At 46.8% G+C, this 24238-nt stretch overlaps 1 long non-coding RNA gene across 1 annotated transcript in view; it reads left to right on the forward strand.

Annotated features, from left to right (window-relative positions):
- The first annotated feature begins 2182 nt into the window (after window positions 1-2182).
- The window catches only part of LOC144690131 (uncharacterized), a 49879-nt gene continuing 27823 nt past the window's right edge, over window positions 2183-24238 (forward strand). Inside the window, exon 1 of the long non-coding RNA XR_013578760.1 lies at window positions 2183-2340. This is a non-coding gene — a long non-coding RNA (uncharacterized LOC144690131). The remainder of the gene's footprint in view (window positions 2341-24238) is intronic.

Genomic DNA, 24238 nt, shown 5'->3' on the forward strand with positions numbered 1-24238 from the left:
AGCAGAAATGCCAACTGCCCAATCCTACCTTCTCATTGACCTTCCTGCCCAGCGCACCAGCTGGGATCTGATTGTGTTAAACTCCTTCCTGCCCAACTCACCCTTCCTATTGCTGACCCTCTGAACTCTGCCAATGGATTAGCTTTGGCTGCCCCTCTCTGCATCTCCCTCCAGAATATCCATTTACTTGTGAACAAGGCCCATGCCATCCATGATCTTATTGTCGATGATTTCATCAATATCATGATCTTGACAGAAACCTGGCGAAGGGATGATGTCTTATACCCCCTGACCTGAAGCCTCTCTCCCTGGCTATAGCTGCTACCACTTGCCTTTTCAAGACCATCACAGTGTGGTGTGGTGCTTATTACTAGCTTGGTCTGTCTCTTTACTCCTCTGGCACAGTCTCATCCTTTCAGCATCTCATCTTGTCCACTTCTTCATCTCTCATTTAAAATCTTTGTTCTCTACTGTATACCCAAGAACCACAAACATTTTCTCACTGAGATATCTTCACTGCTTTCCTCCCTGAGCCTTGGTGATTTCACCTTCCATCTCAATTTTTCATGTTCTCTCTCTCTCTCTTTCTCTGAGTTCACTCTGCACCTATCCTTCCTTAATCTCACCCTCCAGATAAACTCCCTGTAACAACTTGACGTACCGGACTGGTTTCTACTTGAAACAGATAACTTTATTACAGAGAGATTTTCAGAAGCTACGTGCTTGAACCAGGCCCTCGACCAGAAAGCCACGCCCCACCCCCCCACCTCCCACCCCCCCGCCCCACCCCCCCACCTCCCACCCCCCCCACCCCACCCCCCCGCCCCCCCGCCCACCCCCCACCCCTCCGCCCCTCCACCCCCCGCCCCCCTGCCCCCCAGCCCCCCAACCTGGATTACCCACGCTTAGGGCTCATTGGTCAGAATCTCCAGGAAAAATCACCTGATCCCTGATAGGCAGTAGGAAAGGCTATACCTTCAATTACTAAATTTCATCCCCCTTTAAGTTTTTACACTTCATATTTACAGAGAACATTTGAATTACCCACAACATATACATATATACAAGTCAGTTGATTAAAGATTAAGGGCTGAATTCTCCCCCTGTCGGGGGGGGTAGTGCGGGGGCGGGTGGGAGCGAGCGCGAACCCAATTGGTGCCCCCGATTGGGTGCATGCCGCCATTTTATGTCGGTGGGACAATTAAGGCCCGCCCAGCGTTACGCTCGCCCAGAAGCGCTGAGTCACATGAGCTGGGACATGTCAAGGAACCTTAATTTAAAAATTTATTTAATTTATAAACACTTCATGAAACCTCATCCCGCCTGTGGATGAGGTTCCATGAAAAATGCGAAGGCCGCCTGGGCTCTTTGCCTGCTCACCAACCCTAAGGTTGGACGGGTAGCTCATTTAATTGATTTAATTAGTTTTAAACAGGCCTTAATAGGCCTTTGACAATTCAGCCAGCACGCAGCCGACTCGAGTGCGTGCCCGCCGAACTTAAAATCGAAATTACGCGCGGTGACATCGGGGCGCACCCCCGACATTACTGTGCATCATTTTATGCATCGGCAAGTGGGCCCCACCCCCGCTTGCTGACCTGGGAAAATTCTCCCCTAAGTCTCTAAGGTGTTTTCCTTTTTCGGTTAGACCAGCGCAGCTCTACCAATTGAGGTTCTTTCACCGGATCGACATGATCAGGAACTGCAGCATCAGGTAACCATTAGAAAGTGGCAGTTCAGGGTATGGCACCTCTACAGAGACATCAGTTATGTCTATTCTAGGTCAATCTGTCATCTCAGGGATAAATGGTTCGATGTTAATCACAGGCAGAATAACTAGGTTGGTGGAAAGTCTCTCTATTCCTAAGATGATCCACATGTTTTCCACTTCCACCTGGCAGGACAAGGGATAAGCTCATGAGACAATTGTATCAGGAACTCAACAAGGTCCAATTCCAAAATTCCACACAAAAACTGTGTCTCCTACAGTAAATCTTCGAGCTTTGCTATGAATTTCGTGATTCAATTTTTGATTACTGTAGTCACTGTAGCTTTAAAGACGTAGTAACTGTCGCTTTAAGGAATGTAGTGACTGTAGCTTTAAGACTCATTGTACTGTGTGGTATCACGTGACAGTGTGAACAAATCAGCCTGAAGGGCGAAGAACCTTAAGGGTGGAGTTGGTGTCTAGTTGTAGATCTTGATGGAAACATGTAACTGCTGCTGAAGCTCTGTGAAAAAAAAGTTCAATTTTTTAATGAGAAACCTGTCTGGAAAATCAAGTGTATAACAACTGGCAATGAGGATAAATTGTTCCGGCACTTCCCTCGCCCAGTGAATGTGAGTATTTTGTTTCAAACAAAAAAAGGGAAAATATACTTATCAGGTCTGCCACTTTTTGGCAGGATAGACCACTTCAACTCATCCACAGAGGATTGGAGTCAATGTATAGAACGCCTCAGTTTCTTTTTCCAAGCAAGAGAAATAACAGTGGAGGAAAAAAGGAAAGCAATTCTCCTAAGTGTCTGTGGAAGTAAAACTTATAATTTAATCTGTAGTTTGATACCCCGAATGTTCCCGATTTGAAGGCCTTCAGTGAATTGGTAGATATCGTAGAAGGTCATTTTCAACCCAAACCCTCTGTAAACATGCAGAGGTTCAAATTTAATTCAAGAGTAAGACCCCCAGGGGAGAACATAGCAATGTATATAGTGAAGTTGAAACAGCTAACTGAATATTGTGACTTCGGGGAGACCCTAAATGATATGTTAAGGGATCGTTTGGTCTGCGGTGTGCATGATGATGCCATTCAACGATGGCTATTAACTGAAATAAATATTGATTTTAAAAGAGCATTGGAAATAGCGCTTGTGATGGAAAGTGCCGAGCGGATTTGAAGGCCTTACATGGTGTACAAAATGGTGGCATCTTCCATTTGGGGCGGGAACAGACTGCTGGATGTGCGAAAACCAGGGAGTCATCCGCAAGGCGGAAGACAGTCCCTGCTACCCGAAAATTTACAAAATATACAGGAGACAGCTCAGCAGCAAATCTGAAAATGAATTGTTACTGATGTGGAAGTAATTGTATCCCTGAAACTTGCCTTTTTAAAGAGGTGGAATGCCATTATTGTTATGAAAGAGGTCACACACTGAAGCAACGTAAAGCAAGATTGAGATAGACTCCCAGGCAGCAAACTAAACTGATTGAAGTACATAATATGGAAGAACCACTAATTCCAATGTTTATTCTCTATTTAATGTGAAAGTAGGGAAAAACAGAGCCAATCACTGTTACTCTGCAGGTCAATGGAAAACCTTTAAGGAAGCGGATACCGATGCAAAAACCATTGTAGTGGGGGAGCACACATTCAAATATGCAAACAAGGGTATCCAACAATTGAATATGGAGCAGACTTCAGCCAAATTGAAAATGTATACTGGTGAAGCCATACAAGTGAAAGGTATTACCACTGTACCTGTTTATTACCAGCACCAGACAGCACAGCTCCCTGTGATTGTAGTGGAAGATGAAGGGCCAAGCCTTCTAGGTCGTGATTGGTCAAAAGAAATTAAACTAAATTGGTCTGAAATTTCCCAGCTGAGAGCTGGAGGACTGCCAGAGCTGCTAAAGAAATATGACAAGGTATTTCGAAAGGAACTGAGGAAAATCAAGGGCCTGCTGGATCGGATCTACGTTGACTCTGAAGCAACTCGTTTTTTTAAAGCCAAGCCTGTGCCTTATGCCCTGAGCGAGAAGGTTGACACCAAATTAAGCTGTTTAGAGAAGCTGGGTATTGTTCAGCTGGTTCAATTTTCGGAATGGGCAGTACCCATAGTCCCTGTCTTGAAACTGGATGAGACCATCCGTTTCTGTGGGGATAACAAGTTAACAGTAAACAAGGCTGCCAAGTCGGACAAGTACCCTATCCCCAGGATCGATGATCTGCATGCCAAATTAGCAGGACAGAGAACTTACACTAAATTAAATATGAGTCACGCATATCAGCAGCTGGAACTGGATGATACATCCAGAGGATTTGTAACCATAAACACACAAAGGGTTGTATCAATACACGTGTCTGCCTTTCAGTGTTTCTTTGGCCTGCATGATTTTCCAGAGGATGATGGAGAGCTTTCTATAAGGACTACCTCGAGATGTGGTCTACCTGGATGATGTCCTAATAACTGGGTTCACAGAAGCGGAACACTTGGCTAACTTGGAAGGAGTCTTAAAATGATTCTTGGAAGCAGGGGTGCACTTGAAAAAGGAAAAGTGTACCTTTAGGCAAGTGAAATCGTTTACTTGGGCCACTGGGCGGATGCCCAAGGGTTAGACCCGGTAGAAGAAAAAGTTAAAGCTATTAAGGAGGCACCTTCACCTACAAATGTCTCAGAGCTCAAGTTATTCTCGGGTATGGTAAATTATTATGGCCAATTCCTACCCAATTTAGCAACGGTCCTAACCCATCTACACATTATTAAAGAAAAACCAACGTTGGTCTTGGAAGTCACCTCAAGAAGAAACCTTCACAAAAGTTAGCCAGCACTTGCACTCTTTGAACTTATTAGTACACTATGACCTGACAAAAGAATTGGTGCTAACTTGTGACGCCTCCTCTTTAAGGAATGTAGTAACTGTAGCTTCAAGGAATGTAGTGACTGTAGCTTTAAGACTTATTCTACTGTTTAGTATCACTTGACAGTGTGAGTGAATCAGCCCTAAGCACGGGGAACCTTAACAGCGGAGCTGGTGTCTAGTTGCAGTACTTGATGGAAGCATGTAATTGCTGCTGAAGCCCTGTAAATAAAGTTTAATGTTTCTTATGAGAAACTTGTCTGGAAAGTCAAGTCTGTAACAATTACCCTGATTCTTCTCTACCTTCTCCTCTAAGTTTGGAAACACCAGACTTAACCTTATACATAGGCGGCATTTCATCAATAATTCAGACGGCGGTGAACCCATGGTTGAATGATGCACTGTACAATAATTGAGAAGAAAGTGGGAAAGTCGAGTTTTTGGAGTACCTTCGGGTAACCTCGTCATTCCTGATTTGAAAGTTTGCACATCTGTTCCAGCTAACCCATTTGATGAAGGGTGATATGGTGCTGTTTTAATATGTCTGATTCCACTTAAACTCATGAATCTCTGAAATTCTGTACTGGTGAAGATAGTACTGTTATCTGAAACAATGCCTTCCGGTAGGCCACGTATACTAAAACATTGACACAGTTTTTCAATAGTTGCACTCGTTGTTAGTGATCTGACTTCATACAACCCATATTTAGGATGCACATCTATGATCAATAAAAACATGGTACTGAAGAATGGTCCTACATAATCAATGTGTAGTCTAACCCAGGGTCGACCAGGCCACTCCGGCAGATGCAGTGGAGCTGAAACAGGAAACTTCTGTTGTTGCTGACGCTGGAGATTGTTCTTGACCATGCTTTCAATGTCACTGTCTATGTCTGGCTACCAGACATTGCTTCGGGCAAGCATCTTCATCTTCCATGTGCCTGGATGCGCACTGTGAAGCTCTGTCAAGAGTGGTTCTCTTCCTTGCGAAGGAGTGATGACTCTTGATCCCCACAACAAGATTCCATCTTGAGAACTTAACTCTGTTTTTCGGGCATGGAATGGTCTCATTTTTTCAGATAAATGCAAATTTGACCACCGTTGCAATACAAGGTCTTGGACTTTCGACAAAATTGGATTTCTGTTCATCAAATTCCTAATTTGCTTCATGCACACAGGCAAAGAGTCCAAGAAATTCAGTACAAGCACCACTTCTTGTGGCACTGGAGCATGTACAATGCTATTTGGTAATGGGAGATGACTGAGTGCGTCCGCATTTGCAATATGATAGCCAGAACGGTACATAAAGCTATACTCATACACAGATAGTATCAAAGCCGAACATTGAATTCTTGCTGAGGCTATTGGCGGAATGGCTTTATCCTCACTGAATAAACCTATTAATGGTTTATCGTCCGACACTATGGTGAAATGTTGTTTATAAAGGTACTGGTGGAATTTCTTCACTCCGAATACCACTGATAAACCTTCCCTTTCTAATTGTGAATAACCCTTCTTGGCTGCAGAGAGATAGGTATATGGCCTTTCAGATCTGATCCTGTCTTTTCTTCTTCTGTTTGTCACAGAGTTTTGTCTCGTTCTTCATTTTGATTTCACAATCGGTCAAATATCTCTCTGGTGAAGTCTTAACTTGGTTCAGTCCGGTAGTTGAGCTACCCATGGCTTCATTATCCAGTCACATCTTGGAAAGTTCCAATGCCTCTTTTGTTTCATTCAGCTGATTCTTCAGTTCTTCAGTCTCTTTCTTGTGTCTCTTGGCTTCTTCCTGGAACATTGAACATTGTTGAGTCTTCTCTGCCAACTGTTTCTTCAGTTTGTCCAGAGTGGCACTAAATTCATTTTGTTTCTCTTTATGGGCAGAATTTTACACCTCAAAGGCAGGCAGGCACACGCCCGACCCAATCGGGTGTAAAATAGCACGAGAAGACGCTGGGCGAGCATCCCAATGTCATCCCACATGCGCGCAATCTTCAGGTCGGTGGGCGCGCGCGTGTCTTAGAGCCGTGCCCCCCATCAATTAAAAGGCCACTTAAGGCCATTAAAAACCCAATTGATCCAGATCTTACATTGCCTGTGCAATTTTGCACTCATTGCACGGGCAGGCGGGTAGCCCACATTTGCAAAACCTCATCATCCAAGGGCGGGATGAAAAGGGCCAGCAGCATTGCCATTGTGAGTAGTGAGGAGTTTAGGAGATAGTTTGCTGCTGGTTGCTTATTTCAACTTGACCGCTTCATCTCTGTTCTAAGCTTTATTCTTATCTTAGCATTTCCAGGCTTCATTTCAGGACTCATTATTGTCTCCACGGCCCCAGGAAGATTTTGACCACGTGAACCCTTCCAGGTATTTGACAGCCTTTTGTAAGCCTGGTGATGGGGATTGTGGTCTCCGCTGGAGGCACCTCCTCTGAGGAGGAAGAGAGGGGCAGAAGGGAGGGGAGTCCAGGTGTCCCAATGCAGCTTCCAGGGGAGGGACCTGTGGGATGAGAGGCGCAGGCACAAGGGGGGCAGGGCCAGCAGGAAGTTCAAGGCAGAAGGGGCTGCAGAAGACGCCACTATCCTGCTGCCAGTGTTTACAGGCAGTGATGCAGCTACCTCAATATGTCTGAGGTGCAATGCTGAAGGAGGCTCTGCCTCTCCAGGGAGACTGTGACCTCCATTTGCCAGATGATCGGGCCTGAGATCAGCTCTGACTGTGCGAGTGGAAACCCCATGTCAGTGGCTCTGAAGGTCACAGTGACCCTCAACTTCTATGCCTCTGGATCTTTCCATGGGTCAGTGTGGGATCTTTGTGGAGTGTCCCAATCATCTGTCCACAGTTGTGTCAAGCTGGTGACAGAAGCTCTCTTCAGGCGGGTACTGATCTTTATTCTTTACTGTATGGACGAGGCCAGTCAGGCTGAGCGAGCCAGAGGGTTTTCAGCGATTGCTGGGTTCCCCCGCATCCAGGGTGCAATATACTGCACACATGTGGCCATCAAGGCACCAGCGGGTCAGCCGGGTGCCTTCGTCAACAGGAAGAGATTCTACTCGCTGAATGTCCAGATAATGTGTGACCACAGGATGCAGATTATGCAAGTCTGTGCAAGTACTGGCAGCTCCCATGACGTTTATATCCTGAGACACTCCAAAGTGCCGGGGCTCTTCAGTGCCCCAGCCCGACTGGATGGCTGCTGGGTGACAAGGGCTACCGGTTAAAAAGGTGGCTTATGATGCCTCTCTGCCACCAAGACAGAGCAGCGTTATAACAGGTGTCATGCCTCCACATGGGCGCTGAAAGAGAGGACCTTAGGTATTCTGAAGATGTGTTTCTGATGCCTAGACTGTTCAGGGTTCCATGCTGTGCTCTCCACAATCTGGCACTGGCAAGGGGGGGACCCACTGGAGGAAGAGGATCTTGAAGCAGGTCCACAGATCACAGAGGCTGAATCCAGTGGTGAGTCAGAACAGGAGCACGGTGAGGAGAATGCTGAGGGTATGGAGGCAGACCACTGTATCCTTCAGGGAGACAGGGACACCAAGGACTCCTTGATCCAACGCTCCTTCAGCTAGGCTGCCAAAGATCTGCTTCCACCTCATGCCAGGGCTGCTGCCTCCATCCCGGGTGTCTGAAATGACCCTTTCATTCGAACCCAAAGTCCACTCAGTGCCTGTGCAATAAAGTTTAGAGCCACTCACCAGCATTACATACTGGTGTACCCTGTACCAACAAAAAGGGGAAGCATACTCAGGCCATTACAACAAAAACAAAATTTATGTAATTTTCACAATCAAAACAAAGTAACATTACCATCTCTGGTGTTCATTTCTACACCAGTAAACATAAACAAAACATTAAAGAACAGAAGGTGACCTGTGACCAGTCCCTCTTGTGCTCATGGTGGTTTAAACCTACATTTACGAGTGCTGCGTCTTGGCACACCCCACCCCACACCCCCCTCGCTGGCAGTGGCACTGGAGGCAGCCTGCTGACTCTGCTGTCTTGTTGGCCTTGATCCCCTTGGTGGGCGTCCTCTGGCCAGTGGAACCTGTGCTGGCCCCAACTGGGAGGGAGTAGCCAGTGCCATGGCTGGCATCTCCCCAGCCATCGTGGCCTCATCAGATGCCACACTCACTGGCATAGGGGTGGAGGAGCTGCTGCCATCATCCAGAGTGCCCTGAGAGGAGCCCACAGAGACAACAAGCAGCTCATGGGCTAACGTGAGGTCGCTCTGGACCTCCCTGCTCACCATTGATGGACGGACACCTAGCTGGGATACTGGGTGCCACATCCATCTCCCACACTGGCACTGACCACCTGAGGTCAGTGTCTGTGTGAGGGTTTGCAGGTCTGAGCACAATCCCAGGAACCCCAGATTCTGTCCCTGGAGCTGCCTCCCCATGAGAGTCACCAGTCTCTCAATGGAGGAGGCAGTGTGCTCGGCCATGAGGGTCAACGCACTGCTTATGCTCCACATGAACTCCACAATAGAGACCATGACATGCATACCTTCATTGATCTCCGCTAGACCCTCCCGCACATCCCGCTGAACATCCAGCATCTGCCGCCTAATGGACAACTCCAGAGGCTCATCATCTGCCTTCGACTCAGCATCGTCCTGGTCTCCAGCAGCCCTCGACTGCTGGTGCTCTGGGCACTCTCTGTCTCCGCCTCCTCCTCCGAGTGTGAAGTGCCCTCACAGCTGTGCTCCGACATTCTAGCCGAAGATCTAGTGCCCACTGAGGTGCTGGTATCTGCGCTGGTGCCTTGTTCAGAGAGCGGATGTGATGCAGGTACATCTGAAGCCTGGCCATCCTCTGGCGTCAGGGGTGGCTCTTTGGGGGTCCTGTGACAAGTACCTGCCGGTGAATCTAAGGGAGAACAATGACATGTCATTAGTTTAAGTCTTCACACTGTCACTGTGCATGCCAGTCACCCTGGTGAGACAATGGAGATCTGCATCATGGTGCCATCATCTTTCAATGATCAATGGGGAATCCAGTTTTGAGGCTCCCATTAATGATGAGGCTCCACAAGAATGTTTACACAATTGGAAACTCTCACCTCCGTGCACTGCGTTCTTACCTTCGTCTGGCACCCCAGACTCTTCGCAGCCGGTTGACTGAGGTGCATGTCACCTCTCCAGCTCCAAGGTGTCCTGCTCAAATCTTGTCAGGATTAGGAAGTTTGGGGGGGCCTCCACCTGTCCGTGACCTCTCAATTTGGTTATCGCTCATCTTCTCCTGAAAGGATAGAGGAGCATTGATTAATCCACACCCTACCTGCAGCGCCATTGCAGCCTGGCCAACCCCACCTGAGGAACACCTTGCAGGGCACATCTGAGTCATGGCCCTGGAGCAGCAAGGCACTCAGTCCAATCAGCCAGAGCTCACCCCCTTGGCCAGCTCTGGCATCATTGACACTTGGTACTCAGACTCTAACACCCCCGAGCTCCACGGGGAACGGCCAGCCCTTAACACTTCACCACACTGATCCATGCTAATATGGTACTCACCCTTCCCGAGTGCAGCAGGTCATTGAACCTTTTGCAGCGCTGCACCCATGTGTGCCGCACAACGTTGTGGCTGCTGACCTCGACTGCCCCCTCCTCCCAAGCTTTTTTTGTCAGGTGCGGTGGCCTCCTCCTTCCATCTCTGGGGATGAGGGTGTCCCTCCTGGCAGTCAGCTCCTTCAGGAGGACCGCAAGGCATTCATCTGAAAACCGGGCGGCTGAGTGCCCACCTGACCTGCCCTACCACCTGGCGTCTCCAGCCTCAGTTGAGGCCATAGCTTTGGTCTCCAGAATGCAGAAGATATGTTCTTCCCTGGCAGCCTTCAAGGAGCTGCCTGTGCCATTTTTAAACCACCCGCCGGGTTGCCATTGGACCCAGTGCCCAACAGGCTCCCTCCCGGCCCTGCCTGACCATTGGGAAAACGTGTTTCATACTGGGCGGGCCTTAATTGGCCAATGTGAAATCGCGGTCGTGGACTGGTCTTGGGTGGGGGCCTGTTTCCTGACTGGTCTGGGGCTCGCCAATTGCGTGCACCCGCCAAGGGTAAAATTCAGGCCTATGATTTTCCAGAGGAATCAGCTCTGACCTGAGGGATCCTGCATCATGTGAAGGTCCTTCAATTCTCCTAACTCACCCTGAACTGCATTGTCATATTCCCTTAACGGTTCAGGAACTCCTGTTCTCAAGTGAAATATTTCAGACCAATTGAGCTTAATTTTTTGTAGCCAGTCTTGGCCCACAAGACTAGGTCCTTCATCTGTGCCTGGAAGCTGGGCTGTCTATAGGACACAGGTACTGTGGCGATGCCCTTTACCTGTATGGATTCTCCATGTATGTCTTCAATTGAGCCATTGTTTGCTCAAGATTCAGTGGCTGGGAACCTTCATTTAGGTATTTAAATGTGTGCTCTCCCACCACTTTGGTTGAGACTCCCAGATCTACCTCCATTATTAGTGGCTTCCCATACACTTGGATTATGACAGTTATAGGTTCAGTTTTTACTGCTGTGACATTGTACAGGGAATAGATGTTGGTATTGGCAGCTTCAGGTTCTGTTATATCATTAAATTCAATCCTATTGGTCTGCTGCCTTATGAGCTGTTTTGATTCTGCCCTGCATTGCTTTATTATGTGACCTTTCTTATGGCAATAATGGTATTCTGCCTCCAAGGCGCCCTATATACTGGCTCCAGCCTTCCAAATTCGCGTCATAGGGATCGATTTTTAAAAAAATTCATTCACGGGATGTGGGCTTCGCTAGCTGGGTCAGCATTTATTGGCCATCCCTAATTGCCCTTGAGAAGGTGGTGGTGAGCTGCCTTCTTGAGCTGCTGCAGTCCATGTGGTGTAGGTACACCCACAGTACTGTTAGGAAGAGAGTTCCATGATTTTGACTCAGCAACAGTGAGGGAACAGCGATATATTTCCAAGTCAGGATGGTGAGTGACTTGGAGGGGAACTTCCAGGTGCTGGTGTTCCCTTTTATCTGCTGCCCTTGTCCTGGATGGTACTGGTCGTGGGTTTGGAAGGTGTTGTCGAAGGAGCCTTGGTTAATTCCTGCAGGAGTTCCTCAGGGTAGTGGGAATGTTCACTGATGATTGCACAATGTTCAGCACTATTCGCGATTGCTCAGATACCGAAGCAGTCCATGTCCAAGTGCAGCAAGACCTGGACAATGTCAGTTCTGCTGAAGGGTGACATGACTGGTGAGTATATTTTTATTTTTTCTTAAGATCTGATATACTCACATTCACAAGGCGAAGTGCAACATTGGAGCTATTTTACCCTTGTCACCAAGTGCAATGACTTTACATACCGGACAGGTTTCTGTTTGAAACAGGTAACTTTATTACAGAGAGATTTTCAGAAGCAACATGCTTGAACCAGGTCCTCGACTAGAAAGCTGCACCCCTGGATTACCCGCGGCCCGTGCTTAGGGATCATTGGTCAGAGTCTCCAAGAACAATCACGTGACCCCTGATAGGCAATAGGAAAGGCTATACTTTCAATTACTGCTCTCCCCAACCCATATTGACAGCTACCCTCTTGACTTTGCCATCCCATGTGGCCTCACTACTCCCTTCATGCCAATCACAGATGAGGCCATTCCTGGTCCCGTCCTGAATCAATCTCCACCCACATCCCCCTTTGCCTTGCCAAACCTAAATGTAGCTGTGTCCGTCCCTGAAAAAGCTCTCTCCCAATTCACTTTCAAAATCCCACTTTTCAACCTTTGGCCATCCTCTTTGGATGAAAGGCAGGCACCTCAGAGACTACTCCTGGCTGAGCTGGAGATAGGAGAAGTGCTCCCTGAAGATCTTTCTATTGAGAACCCTGCTCCTCTTTGTCCCTCTGCTCACCGCCTCCTCTCTCTGCTGCCGGTGCTTCAGGTGCAAATCATGCTGTAACCCAAGACAGGTACAGCCCTCATTACTAAAGCAGACTTTCTCCTGCGAGGCCAACGAACTTCCCTGACCTCCTTGTCAAGATCCAGTATCATTCCCTTGTAAATCCAAAAAGTTTGCAAACCTCCTCCTATAACACACAATGCAGTATTTCCACCATCTGCAGCAGCAAAAGAAGGTTGAAAGCACCTCAACTGGAAATTGGATTGTTAACTCTTTAAATAGTACTAGTCGGTCGTGGGAAGTCCCTTGTGCAGCTGAGCACATATTGAGCTGTTGGTAATTAAGACAGGGCATTAACTAGACCTGCAAGATAGTAGATTATGCACCAAATTAGTGTTAGTGGCTGTTTTCATGTTTTCAGTGCCTGCATAGCACATCTGTGCTAACACCCTGTTAGTCAGCACACACCTCTTGGGCCACTCTGGAGATGGCCAGAAGTGTTCTGGCCGCCAAGTTTTGAGTTCAGGGCTTCTGTAGCATGAAACCCAATTTCACAGCTATTAGATAGTAAATGGTAAAGGAAAAGTTAATTCAGAATATTGTTCTAAATTAAATGGTGGAACCAGGACAAGGAGATACAGCTTCAAATTAGTAAAAGATAACTTTAGAATTGATATCAGGATAGTTCTTTATGCAGGCAGTGCTCAACATTTAGAGCAAAGTGTTGGCATACTAAAGGAAACTTACTGCCTGTCTGAGCCCTGAGGTTCTTAATTTCATTGCTTAAATCAGCAGTTAATTTGATGCATTTGTTGTAAAAATGTCACAGAACCTTTTCGGCCAAAGTGACACATCCCTCATCGTTCCAGTTACTGTGGAATTACTTTATGCAACCAAGATTTTGGATGAAAATGCAACACTGAGCCCAATCTGAAGTACCTGGTAGGAATTGAGGTAAATATGAAAAAGTCTGCATTAATAATTAACTTTTAAAAAAATAAAATTTTCATATAAATCCAAATATACCATAGGCAGGAGGCCAATATATCGACCAAACACCTCATAAAAGAATATAAAGATGGATGCAAATTAGCGAATTAGGTTGAAGATCTGAAATTGATTAAAATATATATCAGCTGCAAATCTTAAACTCCACCTCTATCTTAATCCTTTTCATTGATTCATAGGCCCCTATATTTATAGGGAATCAGGGAGGCGGTGGGGGAGCGGGATATGGATTGAGGGAAACTCAGCAAAGCTGGGATTGCTGAACTGCTGCCAAATTTAATGGCAGGATAGCTATAATTTTTTCCTCCCATTTCCCACCTGGCAGCTTGCCGCAATGACATGGCCTGCTGCCAGGCGGGAAAGTCAGAGACCCTTGGGTATGGCCCTATAAGTGATCAGGAGAAATCAGGGTCAGTAGGGAATCATGCTGAGCTGAGGGAGGGGGCCCATGCAGCAGAACAGAGGCCTTAGGCTTCTTTGAGGTGCCTATGGAACCGCTCCTGCTTCTCCTGGCCAACAAAGAATGCTGTAAATGTATGCACCTTCTTGAGCTGGCTGCTCCTTCCTTCTTTTCACTGCCAGTAGGTTTCCTGATCCTGGAAGACATGGATGGTAATGGTTAAATTGAAATCAGTCTCCTAATTGCACTGTGAGAGACTGATTGAAATATGTTATTGAAGTGTCTTGCTTTTCTCTGATGGGACACTCAGGCTCCTTGAAACCTGTAAAGACAGCTACAGGTGTGTATGTGGTATTTGCGAACACATTACCCATTTAAAAATTTTTAACCCTCTCCTGCCTTCATTGTGGTAGCTAATATTGAGGCTCTCTGACAGCACAGAAGATTTCAAGAATAAAATAAATCACTAAACCTTTCCCCAAAAGTCCAATTTCAGTCCTTCACAACCTGCAACTGCATTCAACATTCTAATATATTGCACGGAAAATAGACTGGAGACAATTGCAAATTGTACATTTGATCCAAAACTGTCTGCTATTAGAGCACCAGACATTTTGTCTGTATTTTTGATCCATGCAATATTTAAAAATTATTTACCTGAATTTAAGAAGCACTCTGATTTTCTCAATAATGCTCATTGGTGGCAAGAATTCACAGATTTACATCTTCAGTAACCTGCCAGTTCAAACACTGAACCAAAATTACTTGAATGAGAGGGGGTGAAACCCAAGATTCCTGTGGAAAAGGGGGAAGGGTGAAGAATTTGAGTGGAATCTGAATCCATTCAGTTTTCATCCAAAATGCTCCAATCTAAATTTTGATTGGATTGTGGATGAGACATATTCTTCACCTGCCCCATCCTTTGTATCCATATTCGGCTTTGGAAATGTACTTGGATGCATTGCCATGCTACCCCAGGAATTTTGGGCAATATGCTGTGCTAAGGCCCAATAGAAGCCATGCCTGCTGAGAATAGCTGTGGGTCCCTTATGTGCTAACGAGAGACCCCAGTAATGTGTAAAGTGAAAGGTGATTGATCCCAGTGATCACCTTTTGACTCCTTCCTCTTCATTTCAAGCTTGGAGACATTAAAATCTGGCAAATTACCTCTTCGCCTTGCACTGCTCTACTGTTGTAGCAGGTGTTATTCTGATTTTCTAGCTCATCAACAGGGCAGGAACCTCTGTTGTTCCTTCTCAGGTGGGGCACCCATTTTCTGAATATTAAAATGCCTTTGTTCATGGAGCTTGGGCGTTGGCCAAAGGTGTGATTTTCTGTCAGTGGGGAGCCCCATCTTGCTGCATTTCTAATAGAGGATTGGAGGATTTCAGCAATTTTAGGCCTGAATCAACATAAATGGATAGATGTACCAGATTTCAACAATTGGTTACATTCTTGATGAGAAACAAGGCTTATGTGGTTCATTGTAGCACATGGCTATGGTGCCTGAAGACTAAACAGGACTTTATGCAGAAGATAGAATTAGTCCCATTGTCACTCTTTCTGTTTTAACCTCACTGACTCAAATCTTAATCATTCACTCTATCCTCACGTCACAGCTATCACACGCATTGTAAAAATTGACGGTGACAATTGGGTATTAATAAGGTAATAATGGAAGACCTTCACCTCTATGGATAGTTTATCCATTAATATTTAATTCCTTACACTTTGCACTAAGGCTCTAATGGCTTATAATGCTCTAATTATATTCTACCCAGGAAACTGTTGTTCCAACAGTAATACTTGGCTTGAGTAATATCATTCAACTGCCTGTTTAACTTGCTATATATTGGTGTTAAAATTAGACTCTGGATTTAAGGCGATGAATATGGCTATAACTAGGTATCATTATATTTTTGAACAATAAAGCAAAACCTGCCTTGCAAAGCTGCTCATATTTTTTTGAATTGTAGGAATGGCCTGCCTGGCAGAGCTGCCATTATGTGCTTTCACAGCCAGGGGGTTACACCTCAGAAAGCTGCCTTTACCTACTCCAACTTCCAAAATGGGCAGTGCCTACTCCACTAGTTGGGATCATCCAAATTTACAAGGTCATCATTATCTGCACTTCTTGAATAGATATTTGAGTATTGCTGAAAAAAGAGACATGCTGTTGAAGCTTTTTGTCTTGCACTCATCCAGACAGTTTTGCAAGAATACCATTAGTAAAGGGAACAATAATTTATATTGCATGAGAAGAGAGTGCTGATTGGTTGGCAAGTGGACCCTGATTGGTAGAGGCATTGCCATGGAGAATGCACCATTTTGCTAACCTTAAAAATAAATTGAGCAAGTGATGAAGCTAGCTGTTCCATATTGCTATTACGCAGTAGCAACACAAGTGATATTCGCCATTAACTCTACCCACATCTGTTTGGACAATGCAACCTTCCATAATAGGACATTCAATATATCCCCACTTTTCCCCAACCGAGGATTTACCCCACCATGTTTAACAGGGCATTTGACTATGTTCATTCTATTTCACGCGCTTCTACTCTCACCCCTTTCTCTCCCTCCCAGAACCATGATATGGTTCTAAAAGAGATAGCCATAGTATCACAGTATATTTACAGTGCAGCAGGAGATCATTCAGCCCATCGAGTCTTCATTGGCTCTTTGAAAGAGCATTACACCTAGTCCTACTCCCCTGCCTTATCTCCGTAACCTTCCACATTCTCTCTTTTCGGGTAGCAATCCAATTCCCTTCTGAATATCTCAATCGAACCTGCCTCCACCAGCCTCTCAAGAAGTTTGTTCCAGATTCCAACCACCCTCTGGGTGAAAACATTTTTCCTCACATCACATTTATTCCTTTTGCCAAGTATTTTGAATCTGTGACCTCTCGTCCTTGATGCTCTCTTCAGTGGGAACAGTTTCTCACTATTTACCCTGTCCATACCCCTCAGGATCTTGAATACTGAATACCTCATTCCCCAGTCAGGGAAAGGAAGAGGCGTTGGTGGGGGCGGAGGGGGTGGTGGTGAGTGGTGAGGTTGAGGGGTGGGGGTGATGAAGGTAGGGGAATTATAGATAATGAATACAGTTGTTATGATTTTCCAAAATTCCCTAGATCCTAGAGCAGTCCTAGAACTTTGGAACTTAGGAGTGACTAATAACGAATATTGGTAGATAGCTTTGCCCTCACCTTCCACTTCACCAGCCTCCGAAGGAATCTATTCGGGATCCTGCCATTCTCACCTCCTCTAGGCAAATCCTTTATTTATTTACTTGTCCCATTACCACTCTTTTTGGTTTTGCAGCATGAAACCATTTGTCATTTAATCTCTCTTGCTTTCTGCCCAATTACTGCTTCTCCTTTGTTCTCTTTCCCTTTCTCCCCCCTCTTCACTTGCTCAAAACCTATGACATTTCTAACTTTTCCCAGCTCTGATGAATCACAGACCAGAAACATTCACTTTGTTCCTCTCTCCGCAGATGCTGCCAGACCTGCTTAAATTTTAAAGACCTCAATCAGGCCACCCCTCAACCTCCTCTTTGAAAGAGAAAAGAGACCCAGGCCGGGATTTTTGATGCCCACTGGCATCGAGCGTGCGCAGACAATATGGCGAGGTCAAAAATCAGCTTCACGACGTCATGAAATCAGTTTGCGATTGTCTGCTCCACCCGCTGATGACGGGCTGCATTATCTGCCATCAGACATTAGGAACCTCATTGTAATATATCAGCCTATCATTGTAAGGCCAGCCCGCCGGACTCTTTCCCCACCTGCTGGATCATCCGCCCATGTTGGTGGGAAAATATGTTGGTGCAGAACACGCCTTGACAACTGTGACATGCGAAAGTCGAGACATCGCCAGGGCCTTGCTCACATCGTGGACATTCATGGAGCAGAAGATGCTGGAGCCGAAGAATAACGGGATCCTGGAGGAATGTCCATGGCATGCTGGGATTCTCATGGACATGGCTCTGCTGCAAAGCAGCTCACAGAAGTTGGAAAGTCACCATTGATGCTCACAACGAACGATGGTCAAGGGGATGGGAGAGGAAGGTCTAGGATCGACTGAGAGAGGAAGAGGTGTCGGGTGTGTGAGGTTGGGGGGTGGGGAATGAAGGTGTCGGAGGGGGTGAGGTTAGGAGGTGGTGAATGAGGGTGTTGGGGGTGAAGTTGGGAGGGGGGATTGAAGGTGTCAGGGAGGTGAAGTTGGGAGGGGGTAGGGAGTACAGGGAGGAGGAGGTAATGGAGGAGAAGATGGCAACTGGGGAGGTAGGTGCATGGGGGGTGCAATATGTAAGGGAAGGAGTTCAGAGGGGGGAAGGTGTGCAGAGTGGGGAAAGAGTCCAGAGGGATGAAGGAGTGCAGAGAGAGGAAGGAGTGTGAAGAGGGGAGGAAGTAAGGGTGGAGGTAGGAGTAAGGGTGGAGGAAGAAGTAAGGCTGGAGGAAGGAGTTGGTGGGGGAAGGACTAAGGGTGGTGGAAGAAATAAGGCTGTGTGAGGGAGTTAGGAAAGGGTAGGGATTAAACGGAGGGGTGGGGAGTCCAAGAAGGTGGGAGGGCTAAGGGTGGGGAAGGGGTTCTGGGGGGTGGGCTGTCCAAGTGAACGTGCAAAGGAGGGGTCTGATGGGTCCATGACTGTCTCCTGGGGAGCGAATTGAGGGTGGGCGTGGTATGAGTGAATGGTGAAAATTACCGAGGGCAGAGTGAGGCAGGAGAATGGGAGGGTGAGTGTTTGACGGTAGAAGGGACGTCAAGGGTGGTTTGTGGAGACTTGGAGGCAGACACAGCACCTGGGGGTGGGAAGGAGGAGGTGAATGTGGATGGGAGTGAGATTTTTGGGAAGGAAGGGAATGTGCACGTTCGCCTGGACATCCCTGAAGGATAAAGGATTGCAGCTGGAAGGTAACAGAGGGGAGGTGGAAGGTGATGCCAGGGAGTCAGCTGTGATGGGGAAAGTATATGGGTGACTAGGGGAGGAGAAAAGATGTGGGAGTGCACGAAAAAGCAAATCCAGAGCATGCTGTCCACATCGAAAGTGAAATGATAGTCATGGTGGGAGAGATCAGGTACTGCATGGGAGTGAGATCATTGGGTAGGTGGAGATGGAGGTCAGCTCAGTTGGACAACTGAAAGCGAACCCCGGCTGCAGCAGTGAAAATGCTCAGGACGTTGAGGTGAGTATGATATGTGAAGGATCCGCGTGTGTGGGAGAGTGCTTGCACAAGGCTCCGAAACACCTTGCCACGCACACACACTTCTTCCTGCAGAATTACTTGTTTGCCAACTGCTCCCTCTGTGGTGACAGAGGGTGAGGCTGAGGGGCTCACAGGCAAAGGGGACTTGGAGGGAGAGGACAGCCTCTGAGATTCCTGAGTGGATGAGGCAGGGTGATCAGATGCCGCTCCTCCTCCCTTTGGGTGCCCGGGGACTCTGGCCTGATTCCTTGAGGGGAAGGAGCACCAGGGGGGGATGTCGAGGTGCCCCATTTCCCTCCCGCATTGCCACTACAGGAATTCACCCATGGCTCATGCGACAGAGTGCGGGTCTGCGCGTATCTCCATGTTCTGCTGCACCAGGGTCTCCATGGAGTCCACCATCCTTCCCATGGAGACCTCCATGTGTGCACATGTGGGCACTACTTCATCAGAGAGCAGGTGGACGCACTCCTCCGACTCACGTGGCACTCTGCTGAGGGCTTTCAACAGCTCTTGTGATGTTCCCATGCCTTCTGCTGACTCTCCAGGATGAGTTGGAAGGCCAAATCTAGAGGCTCAGTATGTGAGTCGGACCTCACAGATGCCTGATCCCCAACAGTCCTGAGTGCCGGAGAGTTCGCACGAGCCTGTCTCCTGCTGCTGTGGATATGTGTCCATGCGGTGACCACCTGATTGTGAACCCAAGCCTGATCTAGATCTAGGTCCCACCGAGTGTCTCTGTGCTGGTGGAGGTTGTGGGTTAGCACCGTGATGGGTCTTCCAGGCTGCTTATATCTAGCTCTTTAATGGAGGAGGTGTCCTCATGGCTGGAGGTGAGAACATGAATGGAGCTGAGGGACTGGCTGGCTGAGGGTGTCGGTCGCTTGGTAGAGCTCCGTGTGAACCAAAGTAGAGATAATTAGTGCATGGCAGCAGAGTCAAAAGCTGGAGAGAGAGTACTCACATTTGCTTTGAGAGAGGGATGATGTGATACAGGATCCTCATGTGGGTATTCGCTGCTGACCTCATCGTCACCGCAGGCATGGCCCATATCTTCACCAGTCAGTGCGATGGCACGCTCCTTAAAGTGGGTGGAATGTGGGCCACTCCACCCCCGGCCTGGGACTTCTTCCTCTTCCTGCTGAATGTGAGCAGGCTTCTCCTGCATGGGAACAGATGGAGAGAGTGTGAGCAGGACACATAGTGCTGTGTGGAATGTTTGTGTGGTGAGCGGAGCCATGGACAGGATGAGGACGCGAGCTCCAGAGGATATGAGCCTGATGGAGATGTGAGGGTGTGTGTGAGAGTTAGTGGTGTTGGCCCTTGAGGTGTAAGATCCCTGTGGATGTGTGATGGGTTTGTGAGTGAGTTGAGAGTAATGAGAAGAGTGAGTTACCCTTGTGGAATGGATGAGACCATTCATCCTGTAGTAGCACCGGGTGGCCATCCTCTTTTGAAGGGCGTTGTCATTGACCACCACTGCCACCACCTCCCAAGCTAGATTAGTGATGTTGCTGCCCATCCTCTGGCCAGGGCGGGGGTAGAGGACATCATGGTGAGCCTCCACTGCATCCAAAAGGTGCTCGAGGGACACGTCATTGAACCTGGGGGCTGCAGTCCTCTTGCCTTTCGGGGCCATCCTGTCTTCTTTGTGGCAGTGGTGGGCTGGAAGCACTGAGATGTGTGCGTGCAGCTACACTTTAAATATGGTGCCTGGCGTGGTGCAGCGGCAAGGTGATGGCATGACAGTGAATGAGAGCCCGCCCACCATGGAAACGGCATGTTTCTCAGGAATGTATGATTAATGTGGTGGGTTTGGGATGATGCGGCGTGAGAAACCGTCATTGTGGCCGGAGGGTATAGTGTCATTTTACCCGCCCCCTACCCAACTTAGTGCAAACCTGGGATGATTCTGCCCGCAGTCTGTTCATAATAAAACCAGAAAATATGGGAATACTCAGTGAATCAGGCAGCATCTATGGAGGGAAACAAGGCTTAGGTTTCAGGTCTGCAACCTTTCATCAGAGCTGCTGGAAAGATGAAGAGACTTCGTAATGGTGGCCATTCCTGGAAGAGATGCGACAGTATGTGATTCACTAATACAAAAGCCAGATACTGCAGTTGCTGGAAAAGTGAAATAAAAACAACGGAAAATACTCCAAATGCTCAGCAGGTCTGACAGCAACTGTGAAGAAAGAAACAGGGTAATGAGTGGGATTTTGCCAAAAGAGTGGAGATCCAGTTGTCGGGGTGGTTTTCAGGCAGCTAGTGCACTCAGTGGGAAGTGAGACCTCCCCCACAATATTGGCAGGAAGTGGCAATTAAGAGCCGGCAGATAGGGTACGTGATCAATTAAGGACAGTGGGTGGGACACCCACTCTGTTCGCCCAATTGGAGGGCTGGCAGCCCTGGAACCACGGCAATGCCACTGAGAGAGATGGTTGCTGTTGAGGTAGCAAGGAGAATGTGAGGGAACCTCCATTTTGAGCTGCCCTTGCAAGGCTGAGCATTATATACATTTTTAGGTGGGCCAAACAGGAAAGCCTCGAAGAAGAGGGGAATGCCCTCCAGTGGCAGCATTAAGGGTGCGGGGACGTCATTGTTGTCTGCAGCCTCCTTCCTTCACCACGGAATGGTTTTGATGGCACCTCTGCCCCTGCCACCACGAGGCTTCTGCTTCTGGTAAAATGCCAGCTGCCCTGGGAAAGTCGCCCTTAGTTGGGCTGTTAGTCATTGAAATTGACTACCTGCCTCAGTTTGCTGGACAGCTGAGCTACTTCTGTTCCCACCATTAGGAAACTTCCCTGGTGGCTGGACTGTGTTGGGGATCCATCCTGACTTAGTTCCTCAGCATTTTATTGGACCCCCTGCCTCCATTCCCATCAACCAAGGGACAGTAAAATTCCACCCAATGTTTCATTTTTTTCCACTTTCTGGAAAATTCCTATGTGGATTATACTTGACCAACTAGTCCAGGGAGTTCATAGTATGTCACGCCTAAAAATCTGTCAAGGCCCACTTCAGACAGAGACACTTGAAAAGGAAGAAATGCAATGCAAAAGACTGAACTTTAATCTCCTGTGGTTGCGGAGACAATGGAGACTGATTACCACATCTCAGCAGAAACCATCTCCTGTTAAGTTATATCTCAGAATGTAGAAATGGTCTGAGTTGAAAGAAAGCCGATTCTGGGCAAAAGACGCGTTTGTTCTTTCCCTTCCAGGAATACACAAGAAAAAGGGGTTAAAAAGCCAGCTGCAAACCTGATCTGCGTGTTCTAGTTCTGGTGTGCTAGTGTGTGCTGTGAAGGTCACATCAGAAAAATATCAGCTAGCTATCACTGCAGCTTGCAGGTAAAAGTCTGTCTCTCTCTCTGGCTGGAGGCAAGTCAGCAAAACTACAGTCAAAAAGGAAACAGGACAACTCCTTAAGCTAACCTGCTGAACCAAATGTCTCCAAACCAGCTGCTCAACTGTCAAAGTCAGCTCGACTGGGATCACCCAACTTAACGGCCGCAATGTTTCGCCATCTATCCCTCGTGGACATGCCAAAGACTAATTCATCTATCTTTCTTAACTTTTATCTTTGGACTCAACGTCTCATTTCTGATCTGTTTGTATGTGTGGTGCATTTTTATTATTTTTTCTCAGGTTTTTAGCAAGTAATGAATTTACTCTTTCTCTGACTCAAGAAAGCCTGGTTAAATTGGCTCCTTCTAAAACCTAAACACATTTGGACTGGGAAAAATTATCCCCAAGGGAAGGGATCTTTTTTAAATTAACATTGTTGCGACCAACCGAGAGGTTTGAATAAATAATGGGAACTGGGACATTCCTCCTCACCCAGAAGCATAACAAAATTGGGGTCCCGTTTGGGAAGTTAACAATTTGGGATATCTCGCCCGGGATTATAACAGATGGAGGGACCTAGCCCAGGGACTGGTCGTAACATAGAACTAGAACCAGCGCCATTACTAGTACCAGTATCAGTACCATTTCTAGTCTTAGTACCAGCACCATTACTAGTACCAGGACCAGTACCATTACTCATACCATCACTAGTACCAGGACTAGTACCATTGCTCATAACAGTATCACTACTAGTAACAGCACCAGTCTGTTCACCCTCTCCTGACTGGTATAGCTTCACAGTTCCGGTAAAAACAATTATTTTTTGCAACCTCTCCGGTGGTTCTTTGCTTTAATATTACGACCAGAACTGTACACTGCTCCAAGTGTAGTCCAACAAGGTTTAATGCAAGTTTAGCATAACCTCTGCTTTTCACTTCTATCTCTCTAGAAATAAACCTTAGAGCTTGGTTTGCTTTTTTGATGGTCTTATTAACCTGCATCACTACTTATAGTGATTTGCAGATCCCTTTGCTTCTCTACCCCATTTAGATTCTTATTTTATAAGTAATATGTGACATCCTTATTTTTCTTACAAAAATGTTTTAACCCGCACTTACCTACTATTAAATTAATTTGCCAATTATGTGCCCATTCTGCATGTTTATTAATGTCTTCTAGTATTCAGTTTATTAATGTCTTCTAGCCGTTCTCACTATTGACAAACCGCATTCAAAACTGGTGCTGGATAACAGTTATAACTTGAAATTTTTAAGCTGATTTCTGATGATTAAAGAGTTGCTAATTCAATTCATACCAAGGCAAAGTGAGGCCCATGACAATGTGCCTTTGTTTAGTGTAAAAAAAAGTTCATTGCCATAACTAGTGGAGCTCCAGAGATTATGGGCTCACAATTCCAGAAATCTAGTGGATCTCTGGATTGGAGAGAAGAATGTGATATGGAATCTGGGTTTGTTCTGATTTTTAAATCCTGTCATTTCCCTGGAAGATGGGGAGTACAGGCGAATCTTCTACTTGCACCCATGGGCAAGTCTAGAGTAGTTTTCAGCCTTGGGAAGGTGTGGTAATCTGATGTGTAATATACTTTTAAGACAAATGTAATGTAAGACCACATGATCTTAGTACCCAATAGTAGAATGGCGCTGAAAAGCCTGAGGAAATAGATTCAGATATTTATTCATTATATAATTTAAAGGTAGGAAGAACAGAGCCTATCAGAGTGGAGGTGGATACTGGAGCAGCCACTATGGTGATAGGTGAGCATACCTGAATCATGGGGAATGTAACCTAAATTTGGAAGAAACTGA

The sequence above is a fragment of the Cetorhinus maximus genome, chromosome 14 (assembly GCF_964194155.1).
Source record: "Cetorhinus maximus chromosome 14, sCetMax3.hap1.1, whole genome shotgun sequence".
Taxonomy (NCBI): domain Eukaryota; kingdom Metazoa; phylum Chordata; class Chondrichthyes; order Lamniformes; family Cetorhinidae; genus Cetorhinus; species Cetorhinus maximus.